Here is an 18,018-nt window from a genome sequence, read left to right as displayed (position 1 = left end):
AAAGAATTTGGCAGTTTCTTCAAAAGAAAAGTACATCTACCATATGGCCCTACCTTTCAACTCCTAGGTATTTACTCAATAAAAATAAAAGCATATGTCCATGCAAAGACTTGCATATGAATGTTCACACTAGCATTATTCATAACAGCCCCAAACTGGATGCAACCCAAATGTGTATCAACCAGTAAATGAGTAAACACAATGTGCTGTAGTCATCCACATTTGCCAGATAGAAGACTATATATTATATGACAGTTACATGAAATGTCTAGAACTGGCAAAGCTATAGGACAGAAATCAGATTATTGTCTAAGGCTGGCTATGGGAATGAGAATGGACCAAAAATGGGCATGAAGAAACTATTATGTTAATGAAAATGTTTAATATTGGATTGTAGTGATGATTGCAAAGCTTCATCAATTTACCAAAAATCATTTAAATGTAAATTTACAGTGTCTGAGTTTATGACACATGAGTGTTACCTAAGTTATAAAAAGTACATATCACGTTTTGGCAGAAGATGACAGAAATTAGTGCCCCTCTCAAGATTTATAAAGGAAGCCTTATTTACTTTTCTGTCTCATTCACCAATCTGATAATTATATACTGTAAGGACCACTCAGATATGTTCTTCAGAATAATTTACCTGTAACAGGCAGAATAGTCCCTCAAAAATATCTGTGTTACATGGATAAAAGAACATAAATTTACAGATGGAATTAAGGTTGCTCCTCAACTGACCTTGATATGGGGCTATTATCCTGGATTATTAGGGTAGGCTCAATGTAATCACAAGGTTTCTTATACGGTGAAAAAGGAGAAAAAAGTGTCAGAGTTAGAGTAACACAGCATGAGAAAAAATAGATTGGCCATTATTGACTTGGCAGATGGAAGGATGCCAGAAGCAAAAGTATGATGGTGGCTCCTAAAAGCTGAAAAAGCAAGAAAAGGAATTCTTCCCTAGTCTCCAGCATAAAACACAACCCTCTTGACACCCTAATTTTAGCCCAGTGAAACTAATCTTGGACTTTTGACCTCCAGAGGCTTAACATAATAAATGTGTGTTGTTTTCAGCCATTAAGTGGTAATGTGTTAACAGCAACCACAGAAAGCCAACATAGCATCCAGCCTCTAGCTGCTGAAAATACTGGCTACTGATGAGTCATAGATACGTCTCTCACTGGGAATTGTCCTCAGCTATAATCATCTAGTCCACGGTTTTTCTTCCTCTCAGGTGATGCCAATCACTAGTTAATATGGGGTTACAAAGACCTAAGTTGAATGTAGATTGAAGGTAAGCTTTTTAGTCTCCTCAGTCCTACCTTCATTTTCTCAAAATTGGATATCCTAAAGCCCTTTCCTAATAAAGCTTCTGCATGCCAGTCTCCCTTTTAGAGTCTATGTCCTGTGATACATATCGATTAATACAAACTCAGCAGAAAGAGTCTATGCCTCTTCACAGACAGCCACATATAAATCTATGTGTCACAAAGTTTAGAAGTTTTAGAAACTCTCATTCCAAGTTTCCCATAACATTTCTAATTTCAGATTTTCTTATGATAGAATATTTTGATTAATATCTACATTCCCAGTTATGATTTTAATGCAAACTGATTTTGCTAAATTGAACTTTTTAAAATGTATTTGTTATTTAAAACAGTGGTTTTGGTAGGTGAGGTTGAAATTCAGTACATATGTATGAAAACTTAAAACTGCTCTCTATTGACAACATTCTCCCAACGACGCATTGTAAAAAAGACTATATTTTAAATATTAACTTCATAGTTGCCCATAATATATAGAGCCACGAACAATAAAGGCCTAACTACATTTTTTTGCTTTGAAAATATCATCTATTAATTATTAAATATTAATTTGTGATTTCCTTTGTTATGGTTTATTTCTAATTTTATATTGAGGGCTCTCTCTTGAAAGTGGTGAGAAGCCAAGATAGCTCCTCATTATGAGAGCCCAGATGAAAGTGTTAGTAGGTAGAGGAGTTAGGTTTCGGTGTATGTGTCAGATAAGAAACAGCGAGAAAGTAAAAAAGAAACCATAAAATAGAAGAAATTTGTTACTCACACGTCCCAAAGATGTTAGGGGCACTGACGAAAGTCTACGGGAAGTCTGGAGGTGGCAGGGAGTTCAACCCATTGGGGAGAGAGAGGAGAGGAGTTTTTCCTTCAGGGTTTGTGGCTTTGTTAGTTTATAGAAAACACATGGGAAGAGAGGAAATTTACAGGAATCTGGTGTTTGACCATTATGTTTTATCATGTTCAACAGCTGTGAATGTGTTGAGTTGGGTCAGTGGAATGAGGCTGTATTTCAAACACCCACATAGGGAGAGGAAGTTTTAGCTAGGCCAAAGGTGATGGGGTAAACTGAGTTTCAAAGAACTTAAGTCAGACCTTAAAATGAATACCAAGATAGCTACTATGTGAAACGAATGTATGACAAAGTCTGTGTCACTGACTTCTACAGAACTGACTTCTCTTTGTTAAGTCTTAGTTCCTACTTCTTTTTGAGTGACACAAGTCTAATTAATTGCTGTTCATGACTCATAGTTATCACAGATACCGGGTTACACATGAATCAACAGTTAATAAAATTTGTTACATCTTGCAAACAGGTCATAAATCTGAGAAGCTTTATTAGTTTTGCTTAATTCCCCCCTTTGTGAAATATGGGTAACTTGAAAAGCACTACACATATTCATCTTTTTACTTTTTCTTATTTACTGAATTTTTACTGAGTATAATCAGAGAATCTTGCCATTTATTTGGCAAAAAGTATATCTTTATTACTGAACTACTTGTTCAGGTGATTCAAATTTAGAACCAAAAGAGACCCTAGAATGATTCCTATGTGTCAGGTAATATGTTGAGAGAAAAAATTAATTTCCGTGTTCTGATTCTATATCTAAGTAAAGGAAGCTGTAAGAGTTTACATGACCCCTAAGGATACACAGCCAGTGGTATAGAGCCCTTAAAACAGAAGAACAATATAGAAGGGAAATCAGGGAGATTCAAAGTATGAGGAGTATTTGACCAACTCTTGTGGCTTGAAGATGTAGTGGGTAGTGTCAAAAGCATGAGAAGAATATGAACTCTGAGAACAACCATTGATTTAGGGAAAAATCTCCCCCTCCAGATGAGAGCTACATCATTGGTTGACATTTTGATTTCAGCCATCTGAGACCTTGATCAACCATGCCATGTTGGACTTCAGAGCTATGAAAATGGAGATCATATATAGATTTTGTTATAAATAGTTAAGTTTGTGGTAATTTGTTTTGCAGCAAAAGTAAAGGAAAATCTATTTATTCTGTAATTTCCACGGCATGACCCATGAGTAAACATTTTTTCTTGGTGTTTCCTTCTTTCTAAACTCATAGATTGGGTCATCTAGAAATATAGAAGAAAGAAACGCTGCTTGAAAGATAATAAAATGCAGGTGCATAAAAGTAGAATGAACTTTGAAAAACTGCTTTTACATTTTGATTTAGTCATTTACTGGCTGTATGACCTTAAGCAAGCCTATTTTTATTTTCTCTAAGTCTTACATTTCATGGCTGACAACAAGAGAAAATAACCACTCTAGTTATCTCTTAGAGTTGTTGTGGAGATAAACAGAAAATAAAAGTCTTTATGAAGGCAAAATGCACATTATACCCAAACTGGAAAGCAGAATTCTAAATGGGGAGCTGGGAAAAGGAGTAGGAGAGCTAAATATGTCTTTTCTGCTATAGTGTTTGCCAGAATCCTAACAGTAATAGTAGAATAGGATCCTCCCACTCCAGATATCTATATATACCATTTCTTATGAGAGTCTGATTCTAGCCTGAAAAAGTTGGGCCTGTCTTAGCCCACTTTCACTAATGAGAACTATATTCAGTAAACTGTTTTCTATTTTCAACATACTCTAAAGAATATGCAAAAGCTCTGTCTGATATCAAGGTCCACTTCTTCATTGCTAAGGAATAGTTGGAAGCCAGGTGAAATGTCTGCTGATCACATATAATCCTAATACTGTTTATTTATAACTCACACCCTTTGTTGTAGAAGATATTAGGACATGGTTTTTAAGGGTGTAAGCTCTGCATTTGTTATTAGAGGTAAATTTTCTTATCCTGGCCCTTACATGTTAACTGTACCCTGGATAAGGAATTTATCTTTTTATAATCTATAAAATGGGTATGATAGTAGCCCCTGAAATAGTCAGGATTTACACACACACACACACACACACACACACACACACACACAGGAATTCCTTATAAGAAATCTCTCTCTTTCTACATATAGATAGATAGATAGATAGATAGATAGATACACATATATATAAAATAAATGTCTTTCTCTCTCTCTCTTTATATATATATATATATACACACACACACACACACACACACACACACACAAATTGGCTTACACAATTGTGGGTGGCTAGCAAGTATAATTTCCACAGGGAAGAAAAGCTCTTAGGCACAGGCTATAACTGCTATTCAAAAGCAGAAATTCTTCATCAGGGCAGCCTCAGCTCTTCTATTAAGGCCTTTCTACTGATTGATTCATGCCCAACAAAATTACCTAGAATAATCTTTTTAATTGAAAGTCAACTGTCTCATATTTACAAAATGTATTCATAGCAACACCTAGATAGTGTTTGGTTGAATAACTGAGGGCTATAGGCTAGACAAGGTGACAAATCAAAAGACCATCATAGTGCCCAAATCACACACTTCTTTGGGGCATAAAAGGGAATCTATGCAAATGGGGGGGGGGTGTGTGTTTGTATGTGGTGGATGCCTCATATACTTTATTTGCTCAGAAAATTCTACCTATATATTGTCATTATTGCCTGTTATCAACTGAAAAGGGGTCAATTTTTATAAACTACTACACCATTATGCCTTTCCAAACTAAGGTGTTTTTCTGAATTTTTATGTCTGAAACAATGAAATATAGCAGCATCTAACTGCTGTAATTTTATTGTTTTAGTTGCCAATACAAGGAGCAATTCTAAACCACCTTTGATGAAAAAAGTAATTAGGACAACAATCCCTTATTTCCTTGGTATCATGACACTTCCATAATGATCTCACCATCAAATACTTCTTGTGAAGTACTAAATTAGGATATGTTGGTTTGAATATTTCATATGCAAAATCATACAGACTTCAAAAGTAATCAATTAAGTGTTATGGATGGGTTGATAATATAATTATGATTATATATATTGATATAATTCTGAGACCATTATAACAAATTGTTAAATGTTATTCCCATACTTGTTAGTTATCAGAACTTTCCATGTTTTTTTTTTTTATACTTTGAGTACTGTTATAGATTACATTTTCAGAATTGTCCAGTGTAGTAGTTATTTCTGGACAATTCCCCAAATCTAGTCAAGTCATCAACTCTATTGCATCTCAAACTATTCACCATTTTATTTTAAATACCAAGCCATCATAGACCAATACATCTTTAAATCACAAAAATAAAAAAAGCATTCTGGGAAAAATAAAAGCTGAAAAAACAAAGATAAATAAATTTTCACATACTCAATTTTTAATTATTAAATGCACTAGACATTGCAACTGTTTCAATAAATAGAAAATGAGAAAAAAGAAAAAATATAAAATTTGTATGCTGTTTATTAAAAGAATCCATAGGGGAAATTAATATAGATAATTGCTATTGAACTTATAATTTTTTGTCATTAGACATAATTTCAAAATAGATTATAAGCAAAATAGTGATTTTTATATTAAATGTTCTCACAATTTGATGAATACCACATATATCAACATTTAAAATGTTTAACCTGGCAAATATCCAGGTTGGATTGATGATTATGCTCAGTGGATGATCTATATACATTGTTTCTATATTTTCTTTCAAGAAAAATCACAGTAGAGAAACCAATCTCAAAGAGACAAGTGGTTGGAAATGGAGTAAAAGATTTTAAAGCAATTTCAGCTTGCTTAGCATAGTTAAGTGTAACTATTATCCAAAATGCAAGTGATGCTGCTTTCTCAAAATGCCTTCAATTCTTCACCAGTAGTCAGTTCTAAAATTTTAAATTATCTTTTCATGAAATAAATGGATTCCACATTTAATACACTTCTGCATTAAAGCTGGTAAATAAATACCACACACGTATGCATGACTAACACCTAGCTCACTCTGCATGCAACTTGAATGATCTATACCTTGTTCAAGGAGATGAGTCCTATAATGAGACATTTAGAATGTGAGGATAATGCCAAATGCCTATAAATGTGGCTCAATACTCCTGATTTTATCTTTATCTTGTTGTGGGTGGTAATAAATAGTTCATAAAGTGGTATCAGTGTGGCGCCACACCTTTCCATTAGCATTGCTCTATTCCACAATTTTGCTATATTATTTGTAGAAGACAGTGGAGATTATAAGCAGCCTAACTCCTTAGGTATATTTAAATAAATATTTTCAGATTTCTTCGGTTTGAGTCAACATGTTTGCTGTTAAATAATTTGTATTATTGGGTTTTGTTTGCTTGTGTGTGTGTTTGTGTATGTGTGATAGAGTGTGTGTGTTTGCTCTGTTCTCAAAAATTGTATAAAATTATCAGTTTGTGATTTGTTGTATATATGATTGATTTCTATTATCTTCATGTGTGCAGAACCAAAATATACCCTAACAACATGTAAAATTAAGAAAGATATGATGTCATGTTTCTATTATTAGCTTCTTAAGGTTTTAGTAACACTTCCTAGTATCATTTGTACATTTAAATTGTCAAACCTGCACATTGCATTCATTTATTTTTCACATATGTTGTGAAATCTTATTTTCATGTTTGTAGCAAAATAGGTGACTCAATATTTTCATATATGAAAAATTTAATTATATCAAAATTTGGTTAAGACTCAAAAGTGTGTGGTACTTGAATACTGAATAATCAATTATCAAGGAATTAAAATGACTTCAAATAAATATAAAATCAAGGTGCTAAATTGAAACACTGAATTGTACGTAGTGAATTGCATTGTAAAACATCCCCAAAACACTATAATCGGAAGTAAATTTGTGTAGTGAGTTAAATAGTAGTCCCTAAAATAGATATGTTCACCTGTGATTTTATTTTTTAATAAAGATCTTTGCTGATATAATGAAGGTAAGGATCTTGGGAAGAGGCGATTCTAAATGAGGTTAGTTTTTAAGTACAATGATGAGTTTCCTTATAAGATACCAAAAAAAGGAGAAATTGAGACAAAATTAGAAATGTCATGTGAAGATGAAGGCAAGGATCGGAATGAGGCCTCTACAATTCCAGGAAAGAGAAAGGATTGTCTGTAGTCACCAGAAGCAGCAGAGAAGACTGAAATATTCCTCTGAGAACCTCCAGAAGGAACTAATTCACCAGCATTTCAACTTGGGACTTCCAGCCCCATGAACTATGAGATAATTAAAATATCTATTGTTTAAAGCCATAAAACGTGTGATAATTTGTTAGTTCATAGGGGTTGTATGCACATAGGTAAATACTGGAGCATCTCTTCCTGCCTGAAGATAATTCTGAGTGATGTTATTTACCCTTCTTAGGAGGCCTGGTGAAATGGACCCCACTGTACAAGGGAGTAACCTTGACAATTTAGTCATACATTACCTTTTCCTTCTTTCCTGTTACGCTTCCTGTCCTTTCACCTTTGTTTCCTGGGATCACCTTCAAAGAAAGTGTCTGTGTCCAAGTCCCTGACTCAGTCTCTGCTTTAGAGAAAATCAAACAAAAACCTCCTCTCATTTTATCTCTCAAATCTCTTCTATTTTTCCCTTCACTCATTTTTCACCATACTGAGCTTTACTATTTAGAGTTCCAAATAAGTTCTCTTACTCTCATGCCCTACATTGCACATATTACTTATATGACTACCTGGAACACTTTCCCTAAAACCTTATCTTCTATACATATCTTATCTCATTCGGTTTTGCTTGTTCTTCAAGTTCTAGCTTAGGCATCACCCCTTCCATGATGTTTTCCTAAAGAAACCAAGTGTCCTTCCTTAAGTGCTATCATATGTGAATTCATATATCAATGCACTGATCACCTTGAACAATAAAGAAAACAATGTCTTACTCTTTTAGTTCCTACAGCTGCTAAACTTATCACTATTTTGAGAAAGGGTAGGGAAATTTGCTCTGAAGTACATCAAGCGGTAAGAACACCATATGTGTGATATTAGGAATCCTGTATTGAACAAACATTTACAGATATTTATCAGCTTTGTACTCAGATACCTTTGTTTCTTAAGCCATCTCTACTGACAGTTTTGTTTTTATCTTCGTTTGCCATGACGGTGTCCAAACATAAAGTTATGTTTCTGGATCAAACCTAGCAAGGTGAATATTTTATTATATCATTAATTCATTCATTCAACAAGTACTTAAGTTCATTTTGTGTGTCAGGCACTTTAATAAGTTTTGTTAAATAAGACATTGCCTATGCCATTAAAAGCCCAGTAGGGTGATTCAGGTGATGAAATAAGCCCAAGGATTTAGCTATATAAATGTTGCTTACAAGAAGAAGGGAAAGCTTCTGAGTCTAGACGTAACTTAAGATAAGGCATAATAACGTTGGTTAAGATTTATTGAGAGCTTAATCCTTTCACAGCACACAGCCAAAAGGAATATCTCAAATGTTCACAACAACCCTTTGATCTAAATACAGTTATTATCCCCACTGTACTGAAAAGAAATTTGTAGCAAAGACAAACTAAAACAATGTGCCCAAAGCAGAGCTAAGCTAAGAGTTTAGGTGAGAATTCTAATCTAGGTTGGCTGGCAATGTAATTCATGTGCTTGGATATCATACTTCAGTTGTCTAGATATTATATAGAAAATTACCAAAGTGTTCAGGTGAAGGATAAATTAAGCATGATTTAATTCAGAAAGAAATTATGGGTAGATTAGTTGTTGATAATTGATACACTGGCACAATAATGTTTTTCTTTCAAAGTGGAGTTTTTTTTCAAAGTAGGAGTCACAAAACTTGCCAAAGCAACTATTTTGAGTAAATTCACACATGCAATCTAGAATTTTTAAAGTGTTGTATCTCAGAAGAGTATTTTTAAAACTCACAAATGCCACTGCATGACATAGAGAAATATTATATATTCCCAAAGGAAATTCATTGTTTTAACAGAGGTTATTCATTTGATCTTTCTGATTTGCAGCTATAACAAATGTTGAGGTACACTAACAGATTTTCACTATTTTTCTTGCCTTCAGATAAAGAAAGCCACCTTGCCCAGGACTGTGCCTCCTACTAGGGGGCAGTCCATATGCAAAGATTGCTTGATGTGAAAATAGAAAGGCCAGGACTTCTTGCCTCAATATCTCTCCAGGGTCATCCCAGTTCCCAAGTTTTTTTTAGCACTGGTTGAGATCTTTGCTGTGACTGAATCCAAACTCAACTTCTCCCTGTGCCCAATTTTTCTTTTATGGCTCTCCCGTAGAAAATACTCTCTGATCACCTATCTATGTATAAACCTCTTTATCAAGGTTTGAAACATGACTGTACCCTACTTATAAGCTAACAAGTTAGTCTGTTTCTCCTTATGAATGCTGGAAAAAGATGCAAGGCTTCTGGTTCAGAAGCAGATGGTGTTATCAATCATGGTACAGTAAGAAGTCTAAGAATAAAATTATCAGTTCTACCACTCACCTAAAGTCCAACAGTGGCAAAACGAAGGGCCCAGGTAGATATCTGCATATATGTACGTTACCTGACAAAGGAGGAACAATACACTTGGAAAATATAACAAGAAGTGAGAAAGCCTGCCCTGTGTCATAGAGATATATTTTGCCATGCCTCAAGATTACTCACTGTATATATAATCCTGAGAAATGGCTTATATAGAGAATAATCAGGGCTGTACACTCTTGGAACATGTAGCAAGAACTTACAGGATGACTCAGGGTCAATGATAAAATTCCTCTCCTAGCACCCTGTATCAGAATTTGCTTCCCAGGGAAGCCAATCTACGATAACAATTATTCACTGTAGGATGGACAAATCTACATAGTTTCTTGTCCTAAATTTTATTATTTGCTATTCTCCTCATCTATATATAGCTTATATAATAAACATGATACACTGATAAGTATGTAGCTTATACGCAGAAAACTGAAACTAGACCCCTCCTTACACTTTATAAAAAAAATTAACTCAAGATGGATTAAAGACTTAAACGTAAGACTTAAAACCATGAAAATGCTATGAAAAAAACCTAGGCAATACCATTCAGGATATAAGCATGGGCAAAACACCTAAAGCAATGGCAACAAAAGCCTAAGTTGACAAATGGGATCTAGTTAAACTAAAGAGTTTCTGCACAGCAAAAAAAACTATCATCAGAATGAATAGGCAACCTACAGAATGGCAGAAAATGTTTGCAATCTATCCATCTGAACAAAGGACTAATATCCAGANAAAAAAAAAAAGCAAGTATTATCAGAGTGAACGGGCAACCTACAGAATGGGAGAAATGTTTTGCAATCTATCCATCTGACAAAGGGCTAATATCCAGAATCCACAAATAACTTAAACAAATTTCCAGGAAAAAAAACACACAACCCATCAAAAAGTGGGCAAAGGATATGAACAGGGATGTCTCAAAAGAAGACATTTATGCAGCCAACAAACATATGAAAAAAAGTTTATCATCACTGGTCATTAGAGAAATGCAAATCAAAACCAGAATGAAATACCATCTCACATCAGTTACGATGACAGTCATCAAAAAATCAGGAAACAACAGATGCTGGAGAGGATGTGGAGAAATAGGAACGCTTTTACACTGTTGGTGGGAGTGTAAATTATTGGTTCAACCATTATGGAAGACTGTGTGGCAATTTCTCAAGGATCTAGAACCAGAAATAACATTTGACCCAGCAATTGCAATACTGGGTAAATACCAAAACAATTATAAATCATTTTACTATAAAGACACATGAAAATGTATGTTTATCACAGTACTGTTCACAATAGCAGAGACTTGGAACCAACCCAAATGCCCATCAATAATAGATTAAAGAAAATGTGGCATACATATACCATGGAATACTATGCAGCCATAAAAAAGGATGAGTTCCTATCCTTTGCAGGGACATGGATGAAGACAGAAACCATCATTCTCAGCAAATTAACACAGGAACAACAACAAAAAAAAACAAATACCACATATTCTCACTCATCAGTGGGGGGTTAAACAACCAGAACACATGGACACAGGGACGGGAATATCACACCCCAGGGCCTGTGGGATGGTAGGGGGCTAGGGAGGGATAGCATTAGGAGAAATACCTAATGGATGTAACAGTTTGATGGGTGCAGCAAACCACCATGGAACGTGTATACCTATGTAACAAATCTGCACACTCTGCACATGTATCCCATAACTTAAAATATGGTTCAAAAAAAAAATAATAGTCTGACATCTAAATGATGATGTTGAGGAGAAAGTTGGAGAAAAGGGATTAGAAGCTGTCTGAGAGTTCAGAAGTAGTGATTTATACTAAAGACTGATTATTATTGATCTTGTATTTTAAAAAATGAGAGAGAAACAAGAATAGGCTTGCTTTTTGTAGAAGGAAAAAGGAAAGAAGAAAACCCTCAGAAGGAAAGATGGAGGCAGAATGAAAAGCAGGACATTTTAAAGCCTTTGAACTTAAAAGTAAAAAATTCAATAAGAAAATCTGATCAATAATGTAAAGAGACAAGAAATATCTACAACATATTTGCAAAAAAAAAAGATTTATTTTTCACCTGTCAATTCTGTAAACTGTATAATAATAGGAAAAAATGGTGAAGATTGTAGCAAGCTTGTGTAAAATAATAGAAAACTCAATAAAGAAAAATAAAAACTTTATAAAATAAAAAGAAGAAGTAAGGCCAGATGTATAGGGGCTTTTATTACTGTTATAAAGTAAAATTTCGATGCCGCAAAAGAAATAGCACTTGAAGTTATGTCCTCTCAGCAACGCAGTTTACTTCTATAGAAGGGTGCGGGGCACACAGAGCGATGATGGCTGTGGTGCCCTTGGACAAGCAGAGAAGGGGTACTTATGTCTGACTGGGGTCATCCCTACTGCTGTGTCGTCCCCTGTTGGCTAGGGTTAGACCACACAAACTAGACTAATCTCCTTTGGCTATTTTAAAAAAGAGCAGGGGTCGGAGGTGGAGTGGCAGGGTGGGTCTTTTGGCGGGAAGGATGGTTATGGGCAGGTCAGAGCAAGTAGCCAGGGTGATCAAGTGACCAGGATGGGTCAGGATGGAGTGAGGGGAGGGGGTGTGGAGCAGATGTGAACTACTGATGAGCTGGTGGAGAAAGTTGTTTACTGGAATTACAAGGAAGTTAAACTTTAAAATAGAGATTTAAAGAGTAAGAGAGCTGAACATACTGACATATTGATTATTTGAAGAGAAACTTGGGGTTTGCTATAACAGTTGCATTTGCATGTATAGGTAACAAATAACAGCATCACTTGAAATAAGTTTAATAGTCCTTTCTCTAAAAGATAAATTGAATTTACTTTTATTTGTCCTCTTATGAATATTAGAGGGCATCTACTGCTTATATCATTCTTGGATTTAGTGTATAACTTATTTTTACTCTGATCATGAGTTTATAGTTAAAGAGAATTCTACCACAACTTCTTTATCCTGTTTTAGACCTTCTTATTTTTGTTTATGTAAATGAATTTTAACATTATATATGAATGTAAAAATATTAAATTGACTATATATAAAACCAATCTAGATTTTGACTTGATTAATTTTTCTTAATAGAAACAGGATTTTCAAAGCCCTAACATCATTTTTTTTAAATACGCTACAGCCTACACAGTTTAATTTTTACAATTACTAAAATGTGTGCAACCCTCATTATATTTTTGTCGATCTTCTATTCCTCACTTTGAAATTTACCGCATCCCATCTGTTGGTTGACTGCAACACTCCAACAATTTTCCTCAACCTTCTTCTCAGCAAGATTTCCTTCAAACGCATGTATTGATACAAGACTGCCAAATTACTTCACTGATTTTTCTTCTTTTCTAGTGAAACAACATCTTGATTCTGTGAACTTGCCCCACTTTAAGTTGCTTATCCAGAAGAAAATGTATCCTTTTCTGGGCCATAATCTTTACATCTTTTTTAAATCTTGAGACAAAATTATGTAGGAAAGATGCAAGATCTATCTTTAAGCATTTTTTGAAGGGTTGACCCTGGGAGATTTTATTACTTTATCCCTGAATCTCAGTTGCCTTATCTGTAAGACAGAGATAATAATAGCATCCATTTCATAACTATGAAGATTAAATGCATTAGTGCAAGGAAAACATTTTAGTATGTGCCTAGCACATGCTGCACACTCAACAAATGTTATGCATGCTGATGTCTCAAACATGGATGCATTGCTTAACACAGAAAATAGATTTTAGCTACTCACATGTGCTCTTGGCTCCTGAAACATGAGCTGCCCCTGCCCTAGTTCTTTGAGCCCCTCAAGATAGCTGTCCTTGTCCTTAATCTCCAAATGAGTTTGATTTGAGAAACTGCCAGGTGGCTTTCATCTCCACCAATGAATAATAAAAGCAATTCTGGCTATTTTAGGGAACAAAACAACTAGAGTTTAATTTTCCAACTTGATTGATCTGTAAGCATTCCTGTCAATGTAAAATATTCTGTTTGGGGCAGTGAAGAAACTGAGGCAAGCTCTTCAGTTGTATTTCCAGCCCACTGTTTGGTTTCTGTCTTGCTGCAGGCTTTTGGCTGCCTTCTCGCTGAGGGCCATTTTGGGCCTCAAAATCATGCTAGAGGGAGCAGATAAATGGAGAAGGCAGATTCTCAAAGCCATTCATAAGTCTGAGAAATTTTAGTTGCTGTCCTTTGTTCTCAAAACCAGCAATATCTCGCTGGCCAAATTGGATTCCTGTCAACTTGCCAGTTTCAGAAGTGTCTGCATTGTCCTCTTCATGATGGGTGTCTTCTCACAAGGCCTTGAATCTCACCTGCTCTGTGTACGCCTCACCCATGTAGCCTCTTTTCCAAGACCACCGTTAAATCTGTCTAGTTCCCCCTTCCAAGGGTTTCCTTCTACCCCACTTTTCTACTTCTTCTTCTTCCTTTTCAGAGCCAGCTGCTCAATGATTGGTTGCTCTACCTTTTTCCTGAACTTCATTTTCTTCTTCACTGGGACTTTAGGCCGTCTCCTGCTGGGATACAACCTGGAGCCTCAATTTTGACTGGTTTCTTTTTATTTCAATTCCTAGGGCTGCTTTCCATTGACCTGGAGGGTTTGGGATGGCCTAGGAGGGTGTCTCCCTCTTGCTGGATTTTTTTTTCTTCTTCATCTTCCCGCTGTGCTCGGGTTCCTGGCTTCCATTTCTGCCTGAGGCTGCCTGGGTATTGACTTGGTTAACTTTTCTTAATAGAAACAGGATTTTTAAAACACTAACATGATTTTCCCCTCACTAACATCCTTCTCCCCCTTACAGCAAGTTTACACCACATTCCCGACTCATAGAAGCAGACTGAGAAGGCTGTGGAGTCCTGCGGCCCCGTTTTTTGTTTGTTTGTTTTTTCTTTCTCCTTTGTGTTTTTTGAGATTCTTGCTAACTCTAATCTCCTCTCCACCCTGTCTGGGGCACGGGGAACTTGACGATTCAGAGCCATGGGATATGAACAGAGGTGACTCTCTCTTCTTTCTCTTCTCCCTGCCAAGGAACTCTGAGTGACCAAGGGACTGCTTCCTGGGGCTGGGTGACTTCTCTGTCTGTCTGGTATGCAACATGGTCACAGGTTTTAGGTGGTTTCTTGCAAAGGGGAAAGAGTTTTGTTTTGTTTTGTTTTGTTTTGTTTCTTCATTAATGGCATCTCAGGTGTCTGCCCTTGGACCACATTCTTAGAGAGAGTGTGAGTCCTAAACGAGAAACATCAGCAAACTTATTGTCATTGTTTAAAATTCGGTACTGAGTCTCTGGTTCTTTGACCACTTTTTTCTTCTTCTTTTTATCTGGGAGCCTAAGACTCAGGCCTGCTTTGTGGGTCCTGGGATCCTGGTGTTCATTCTGGTAGGACAGACTTCCCCACCTCCATGTGACAGTCCTGTCTTTCAGCATTTGAAGCAGTACCAGATGGACAAAGGCATAAATTTTTTCAAAGGGTAGAACCCAGAAATCCATGGAAGTCACTACAATTTGGCTCAGAATAAGAAGCTTTATAACAATGGAACAAATAGCCTCCAGAGAGAATGTGTTCTCTTCCGATGAAGCTGAATGATCATTTGTCAAGAATTTCCTAGAAGAAACCCCCGTGCAAAGCAAGAAGTGTATCTGAGTCATAAAATATGTAATTTGAATATCCCTTTAGAAATCATCTCCTACCATTGTACGTAAAATGCGCAATATCATTTAACTTAATAATCCCCGAATCTGATTATCAAAATCACCTGCAAAACTGTATGTTTAGATGGGAAGTGAGGGGTTGGCTGACAAGTTGCAGACTCACCCTAAGGCTACTCAATTGAAATTTCTGCTCATGGAGCATGGAAATGTGATTCTGATGATCCACTAAATTTTGGAACCATTGATATTGCCAGTATTGAATCAAGGTCACCAGATTTCTAGTCACAGTCAAAAGTTTGTTTAACCACATGATGTTTCTTAAGCTCTTTTTGGCATAAAATCTACGAACTTTTTAAAAACAGTATTTATCTAGTCAGCAAAATGTATGATCTACTCAGTTTTATTTTAAATTAGATCAACTTAGGTTGTCCACTTAGGTTTCGTTCACTTTTAATTAATATCTAAGAGATATTATCTAGAGGCTGTAAATATTCAAAATTAATAAAAAATTAGCCTCGTGTAGGGCTGGAGAGTGAGGCCAAAAAACTATACTTAATGTAAACAAATGAATCAATGTAATAAAATTGAATCCAAGCAGATTTTAATTTAAGAGATAACAGACACAGGAAACTAGATTACTGACTTATGTCTACTTTTTTCTAGCTTCTAGATTTCACTTCGTTTTTCCTTTAATAGACAGCTGCTGATTTATTCTCCATTCTAAGACTTGGTTTTGGCTTACAAATGATATCTTTTGCCAGTAGTGCCTGCTTGTCTGTTTGTCCATGAACTCCTTGAGGAGAAAGATTCTAGTTTGTGAGAGCCTTCTTTGAAAGCTCATGCTAGCAACTGTATAAAATATGACACAATGTGTTTGACAATGATGCTTTCGGAGAAAGTTTTAAAAACTACGTTCTAGATGTAAAATTCTTCTATGTTGTATATGTTTCACATAAGTGTTTGAAAATCATTTCATAATGCAGTTTCTAATGAAATGTGTTATTTGATACTAAGCCTTTCATACAAATTTTTCTTTTAAGGCTATACCTTCTCATCTTGATTATATTCAATTAGTTTATTTATCAAGTGGATACGGTTAAATCAATCTTTTACATGCTTGGTAACTTTAGAAAGCTAGACAGTTCTTTGAATTTCAGTTTCCTCATCTGTAAGATTACTGGATTCCATTTTAAATTTATATACTACTAGATTTATATACTACTGCTTCACTCACAAACTTAACTACTTGCTCTCTGATTGTCAGTTTTTACAGTGTCAAAATGAGTCATTTATGCATTTGCATGATGCCTGTCAGTCCTTAAGGAACTGCAAATGGTGTGAAAAAAATATTATTGTTCACTAGGTGAGTTGAAATAGCAGTTCTTAACATTATTATTAGATTCTTTTTTAGAGCAACAATAGTCAACAGAAACAAGTTTCAATAATAGACATGACCGTATGGTTGAAGTAGTTTTAGTTATTTCACTTAAGAAGAGCAATGGTATTATTTCTGTTGTCAGTTTACATATGTGAGATTTTTTTAAATGTTAAAGATAAGAGAAGTATGAGTGCTTTCCATGAGTTAAAATATAAAATTAATCTATAATAAATTAGAGCAGACATATGCAAAGTCGCCTCAGGAACAGAATTGTTCTGAATTCAGTTTGCATATACTAACATTCAAACAAAGAAATAAGTCAGAAAGAGGTGTAACCAGTCATCCAGTGATCATTTATCATCGATGGATGAATAAAAAAGTGATTTCTGGGGAGAGGGAGCTGAAATCAGGAAGTCACACTGGGCAGCTGAGCAGGACCCCATAACTGGAGAGAGAGGGAGCCAAAAGTGGGGAGACCTACGGTGCGGCCAGATGGGTCATTCCCCTCACCCACAAACCCCAGAGGACTGAAGCACTAACTAGCGGGTTATGCAGCCAGTGCCTCAGTCCAAGCTGAACCCTGAATGACCCAGCTCTGTGGAGGAAAGGTGCAACCCACTATTAAGGAGGCGGAACTAGGCTTCATGTTTTTAAAACAAAAACACAGGAAGCCTATGTAGCAATAGGACAGTGTTCTTGACAACCCAGCAGCCCCTTCAGCTCAGTGGAAAAGCCAGGACTAACCTCCCAGCATAAGCAAAAAAGACACATGAAGCCTACCTAGCAACCTGAAGGAGTCCTTAGAAACCCAGTAGATGCCTCTACAGGCAAACGAGCAACCTTATCAAGCAGCTCCCTGAGATCAGAGCTAGACAAATCCATGAAGATGGGGAAAAAGCAGCACAAAAAAGATGAAACCATCAAAGACCAGAACGCCTCTTCTCCTTCAAGGGATCACAACTCCTCACCAACACAGGAACACAACATGACCAAGAAAGCACAAGAAATTGACAGAAACAAGCTTTAGAAGATGGGTAATGACAAACTTTTCTGAGCTAAAGAAACATGTTCTAACCCAATGCAAAGAAACTAAAAACCTTGGAAAAAGGTTAGATGAAATGCTAACTAGAATAACCAGCTTGGAGGGGAACATAAACGACTTGATGGAGCTGAAAAACAGCACCAGAACTATGTGAAGCAAATACAAGTTTTAATAGTCTAATCGATCAAGCAGAAGAAAGGCTATCA

The 18,018-nt window shown here is 35.8% G+C and overlaps 1 pseudogene; it reads left to right on the top strand.

Moving 5' to 3' along the window:
* The first annotated feature begins 12,070 nt into the window (after positions 1 to 12,070).
* Positions 12,071 to 18,018, top strand: part of LOC108313786 — a 148,919-nt pseudogene continuing 142,971 nt past the window's right edge.

Source organism: Cebus imitator, unplaced genomic scaffold (assembly GCF_001604975.1).
Source record: "Cebus imitator isolate Cc_AM_T3 unplaced genomic scaffold, Cebus_imitator-1.0 Scaffold143, whole genome shotgun sequence".
In the NCBI taxonomy this organism is placed as follows: Eukaryota; Metazoa; Chordata; class Mammalia; order Primates; family Cebidae; genus Cebus; species Cebus imitator.
This window is presented reverse-complemented; position numbering and strand designations above follow the sequence as displayed.